General features: G+C 46.6%; 1 long non-coding RNA gene across 1 annotated transcript; it reads right to left on the bottom strand.

Annotated features, from left to right (window-relative positions):
• Positions 1–312: 312 nt before the first annotated feature.
• On the bottom strand, positions 313–5,890 carry LOC140597703 (uncharacterized). Its single transcript, XR_011999558.1, has 2 exons — positions 5,548–5,890; positions 313–3,002 (listed from the first exon to the last, which is right to left on the bottom strand). It is a non-coding gene; the product is annotated as an uncharacterized lncRNA (long non-coding RNA).
• Between the last annotated feature and the right edge of the window lie 499 nt (positions 5,891–6,389).

A 6,389-nucleotide genomic window follows, 5' to 3' on the forward strand; every position in this document is an offset into this window, starting at 1 on the left:
TTGATTTTATTTGCTAATATTTTATTGAATATTTTGCATCTATATTCATGAATGAGGGCTTTTTGTTTTATGTTTCCTTTCCTGATAGCAATCAGTTCCCCAGTTTTCTGACACCAACTGGGTGTCTAACAATTCAATTCAGTTCTGACACTGCCTGAAGTTAGCATCAGACTCCACACGTTTAAGGCTCAGTCCTACAAGACGGCCCCTACTTTAGATGCCAGTGTAAGTCCCAGGTCACCAGGACTTCTGATGACTGGCTGTAAATCCATACCACCCCATGCACATGGTTCAGTAACTCACTAGACCAACTCACAGAACTCACAAAAGTACTTTATTTACTATTACCGGTTGATTTGAATGGATACAATTTAGGAACAGCCAAGTGGCAGAGATGCACAGGGGAAAGTACAAGAGGGTGGGTGGTGTGTTTGGAACTTCCAAGCTCTTTCAGGGTGAGCCACCTTCCCAGAACCTGGATGTGTTCACCAACCCTGAAGCTTCCTGAACCCAGGTTTTTATGGAGGTTTCATTATGTAGTCATGATTGTTCAAATCATTGGATATACGTGATTAACTCTAGCCCCTCTCCCCTCTGTAGAGGTCAGGGGATGGGGCTGAAACTTCCAACCTTCTAGTCAAGCCTTGGTCTTTCTAGGTATCAGCCCTCAGGGCCTCCAGCCACCAGCCATCTCTTCAGCATCCAAAAGACACTCTCAACACTGCTGAGATTACCAGGGTTTTGTGCCAGGAACCTGGACAAAGACAAATCTTCACTCATTTCCAAGGGCAGTAAGATGTAGGGTAAGCTCTAAGGGAGTAAGATCAGTGACCAGTATTTTTAGTCCAGCCTGGCAGAGACCATCTTAGCATCTCCTCCCACTGCTAGGACTGCGCATCTTATTGTAGCTTGGTGGTCCTAGCCTTCGGCATCCCCATTCCCCAACTCTCCACATGCCCAAACCTCCTGCCTCTTACCCTACTATCTCCCCAAGAGCTTCTAAAACAATTGCAGCACCCTCTGCACTCGGTGGGTGAGGTTTCCACAGGAGTCTGGCATCCTCTTGGAAAATAATCAGGAACTATTGTGGTGTGAGCAGCTCCAGTATCTGCTTTTCCACGTGAATGTCTGGATTCAGCCTTTCATAACAGAGCTCTTGGAGCCTGCTCAAAATCTCATAGGTTGTTGGCATCACCTGGTATGAGAATGTTCTAAAGCACTGACATAAGATCTCTTGCCTGGTGTTATTCTCCTGGTTGCATTTCTGCCCCCAACAGTCGTCTTTTTCCACCCTTCTCTTGCTCAGGTGGAGGATGGGGATCCTAGGTTCTTGGGTCCTTTTTGAGTATTCATTTGTCAGATGGGTACTGTTGAGGTCAAACCCCAAAAACCAGCTCTTCAAATTCCTGGAGATGCTCTTTAGGGCCACTCTTCAAGTATGTTATGACCAATGTAGATAAATGACAACTGTTGTTTTTTTTTTTTTTTTTTTTTTAATTTTTTATTTATTTATGATAGTCACAGAGAGAGAGAGAGAGGCAGAGACACAGGCAGAGAGAGAAGCAGGCTCCATGCACCGGAAGCCCGACGTGGGATTCGATCCCGGGTCTCCAGGATCGCGCCCTGGGCCCAAGGCAGGCGCCAAACCGCTGCGCCACACAGGGATCCCGACAACTGTTGTTTGAAGCACATATAAAATATACAGAAAGCCAGTCACTACTGGAATTTATCATTAGAAATGGGAGAAAATACCTAAGAGCTATCTAAATAATTATAGCTATATTGCAACAATGGGCAAATGGAATTTTGACTCTGTACCTAATGGAGTTGAAGGGTCTTATCTGATTAGAAAACTATATGCAGTTAGTCTTAACATCAAGTAGTGTCATAAAAGAAAGTTGAGTAAATAGATAAACACAGGTTTTGGTTCTTGGATGGGTTAAATGGGTGTTGGAGGAAATCATCAAGAGGACACTGATTACCAGTTGACCCTGAGGCTGGACCTGCGCAATCGGGTCCTTCACCCTTAGAGTATACATTCTGCCTTCTGTTCCCATGGTGGGAGCCATTTTCAAGCATGTAACCTTGAGACAGCAATGTGTGTTGAGATCATCTGGACAGTACACATGACCGATCATCCCCATTAAGGCTTCTGAATAGTTTTTAAGACTCTGGTGGGTGGATGCAATCTACTCATCTTACCACCACCCATGACAAGCCTTGCTTATTACCTGGCAATCTGCACTTTGCCTTTGGTCCCTCCTTGCGCTGTGTATGGAGAACAGTTTCAAATTTCACCCAGGAAGCTCCCAAGGCTTCGAACCAACAACAGGGCCAATCGACACTTAAACTTCAAAGGGAGCCTTTTTTAAAAAAAAGAATTTATTTATTTATTCATGAGAGACACAGAGAGGCAGAGACACAGGCAGAGGGAGAAGCAAGCTCCCTGCGTGGAGCCCGATGCGGAACTCGATCCCAGAACCCTGCGTCACGACCTGTGACAAAGGCAAATGCTGAACCACTGAGCCACCCAGGTGTCCCAATACTTAAACTTTGAAAGAGATCAAATATATAGAATGAAATCAATCATCAACAGAAAGGACAAAGAGGCTATTTAAAAGGACCTCAAATCCTAACTCGGTGACCAGGGTGCAACTTCAAGGAGGGACAGCTGGAGAGAAGCTGTTAACAGAAGAGCTTAAACCAAGTTAATTGCTTTGTACTCTAGCTTGAGAAAGAATATGGGAAGAGAGTCTCCAAAAGGGATATTCAAAAAGACAAATTTTTATCTTGCCTCTAGCACCATGGGAGAGAGTGCCTTTTACCCATGGAAATAAATATCTAGCCGATCTGATAGGTTTATCTGTAGAGTGAAGACACCTGATGCCATTAAACTTGGCTAGCATTCTCCTTGTTGATTTCATGCTAGTTGTCTTCCATACAACACACCCTAGTGTAACAGTCTGGTCCCCCACATAGATCTTCTTTCAGGAAGGTACACCCTGTTGGCAAAAAAAATCATACAGATGACTGAAAATTGTTATTTTTCACTAGAAAGGAATTCACTCACACTCTAGGTTTATACATCAGTCCCTTTTGAGTTTGGTGAGCATTAGTCTGTCTCCTGGAGCCTGCTTATCTCTGTGCAAACTAGTGAAACTAGGTTTCTGGCCCTACACAATGGAGCCAGGGCACTCCAACCTATTTTTACCCTCATCTTTAAGCAGGTTTTGCTCGAAATTGCAAATTCAGTAATGTCCTAGAAAGTTACTTCAAAGCTCTGACAGAAGTTTGTGCCAAATACATGAAACTACCTCATTAAGAGCTTATTCAGTAACTTCAGTAACTAAGTAATCCTGAGCAAAGTTCAAGACAACCCTTGTATTACATTTTATTCTATGTTATTGCAAGTTTCCAGTGAATGTCACTTAATGTCACACATACAACTCCCTTAAATGGTTTTTAGCTACATTCTATTTAAAGTAGGTCCTTCTAGGAGTCCATGAACAAATTTCCTCAGTTTGTCATTAAGGCGGCTTAATTGTAGAATTTTCACTAGGAACAATTCACCGGCTTTTTTTTTCCCCCTAAATTATTCCCATTGTTTTATAACTATATATTGACAGTATTTTGCTCAATAATATTGATATATTATTCACTGTCCATGACCTATGTAGGAGGAAAGCCAAAGAGGGTTTACTTCCTTTTCCAAATGTTACATGGTTTGCAATACTTGTTAATTATGGACCATTTTCTCAAACACCAACTAGCCTTCCTAAAATCCAGTGAGATGATTTAAAAAAAAAAAAAAAGTACTTCTGAAATTTGAGAAGGGGGAGTGCCTTCTGAGCAGGTCTGTGTCCAAGTGAATGATCTGTCAGTATTTCCCAAAATGTGTTCTGGGAAAAACAAAACAAAACAAAAAGAAAACACCCTCCCCCCCCACTGGAGAGCTATTAATAGGGTGTTACTCAAAAATCTCAAAATGCTTGAGAAACAGGGGGCTAAACAAAGTCAGACGAATTAATCCATTACTGCAGCGCTTTTCAGAACAGTTCAGTGTTTTTACTAGTAACTGTGCCAATTGACCCTACTCCAAATCCAACACTGAACCTGCCCACGATGGTAAGCACATCATGGTAAAAGCTTTAAGTGAGGGCAGCCCCAGTGGCGCAGCGGTTTAACACCGCCTGCAGCCTGGGGCGTCATCCTGGGGTCTCGGGATCGAATCCCACATCGGGCTCCCTGCGTGGAGCCTGATTCTCCCTGTGTCTGTGTCTCTATGAATAAAAAAAAAAAAAAAGAAGAAGAAGAAGAAAAAAAAAAAGCTTTATGTGAAATATTCCACAACACGATCTTCTAAGACAGCAGCGAAGGTGAATCTGTTTCACCAAAGAACCCATCCCACTCTCACCCACCTATGGTCAACACACGGCGGGCCTGACGGCAGACGCTATCCTCGCCTTAAAACCCAGGACAGTGGGGATCCCTGGGTGGCGCAGCGGTTTAGCGCCTGCCTTTGGCCCAGGGCGCGATCCTGGAGACCCGGGATCGAATCCCACGTCTGGCTCCCGGTGCATGGAGCCTGCTTCTCCCTCCGCCTGTGTCTCTGCCCCTCTCTCTCTCTCTCTGTGACTATCATAAATAAATAAAAATTTTAAAAAATTAAAAAAAAAAAACAGGACAATCGAAAGATGAATGGATAAAGAAGATGTGGTCTATATATACAACGGAATATTCCTCAGCCATTAGAAACGACAAATACCCACCATTTGCTTCGACATGGATGGAACTGGAGGGTATTATGCTGAGTGAAAAGAGTCAAAGAGTCAATCGGAGAAGGACAAACATTATATGTTCTCATTCATTTGGGGAATATAAAAAATAGTGAAAGGGAATAAAGGGGAAAGGAGGAAAAAATGAGTGGGAAATATCAGAAAGGGAGACAGAAATGAGAGACTCTTAACTCTGGGAAACGAACTAGGGGTGGTGGAAGGGGAGGGGGATGGGGGGTGGGGGTGACCGGGTGACTGGCACTGAGGGGGGCACCCGAGGGGATGAGCACTGGGTGTTATGCTATATGTTGGCAAACTGAACACCAATAAAAAAACAAGTTAAAAAGAAAAACAAAACAAAACACCCAGGAGAGGGGCACCTGGGCGGCTCAATGATCGAGCGTCTGCCTTGAGCTCGGGGCGTCATCCTGGATGGGGCCAGCATGGGGCCTGCTTCTCCCTCTGCCTGTGTCTCTGCCTCTCTCTCTCTCTCAGGAATAAACAAAACTTTTTTTTTTTTGTTAATATCCGAATAAAAATAAAATCGAGGACAATGGAGTTCAAGCGCTCCGGCAGTCTGCGGGTGGCAGGGAGACCCGGAACCCGGCACGGCGAGCGTCGGGGCATGTTCCGAGCCTTCCCCCTCCCCTCCCGCAGGGCGGGCACTCTCACCCCTCCACCCGCACCTGCCCCCTCCTCCCCGGCCGCCGTGCCTCCCGGCTGGACCCGACTCCCGTCTCCCCGACCCGGACACCATGAAGTACTAAGGCACCTGCTTCTGTTCCCGTTACCAGCCTGTTTCAAGTGGACAAGGAGGTCGTGGTCTCACGTAGGCGGGATCGGGCCCTGAACTCCACCGCGAGGGCCTCGAGAAGTCATCCCAAGGGCACAAGCCCCGGCTCCGGGTCTCCGAGGGGCTCGTCCCGAGGCATCACTTCGGGGACAGAGGCCCCGGCGCCACGGCTTCAGGGTGGCCGCTCCGGGAAGCCCCCCAGCTCCGCGGCGTGAGGGTCCCTCCGAGCTGGCGCCCCGCCTTCTGGGGCCCGCGCCCACCTCGCTCGCCTCCGCAGAGCCGGGAGCCCGAGAGCGGCCATCGGGGAACACCGCATCCCGCTACGGCGGGCGGAGCAGAACCGGAAGTGGCCCCCGGCGGAAGTCCCTCCTCCGAGAGTCGCGTTTCCTCTCTAGGACCTTGGAGGTCACCTCGCCTCTATGGTCTGGACGCCCGGCCGCGGTTTGGCGGGAAAGAAAAGGGGGCTCCGGCCCCGCGCGGTGGAACCTCGATCAGTGTCTTTGGGGGCACCCTACTGGTCCTTTTGACGTGTGCATCCGGCAGCATTACTGATAGAGTTATCCTCACGATTTAGAAAAATGGAGATGTGGGCCTCATAATGAGGCACCCCAGAATGTCTCAACAGTTTTCTTAGCTGATTTTTTTTTCTCTTTTAAGTAATGCACTTTATTTTTATTTATTTATTTTTAAGAGTAAGGTCTATGCCCAAGGTGGGGCTTGAACTCACAACCCCGAGATCAAGAGTAGCATGTTCTATTGAGTGAGCCAGCCAGGTGCCCCTCTAGCTGTTATTTTTATTTTATTTTATTTTATTTTATTTA

Source organism: Vulpes vulpes, chromosome 2 (genome assembly GCF_048418805.1).
Source record: "Vulpes vulpes isolate BD-2025 chromosome 2, VulVul3, whole genome shotgun sequence".
In the NCBI taxonomy this organism is placed as follows: Eukaryota; Metazoa; Chordata; class Mammalia; order Carnivora; family Canidae; genus Vulpes; species Vulpes vulpes.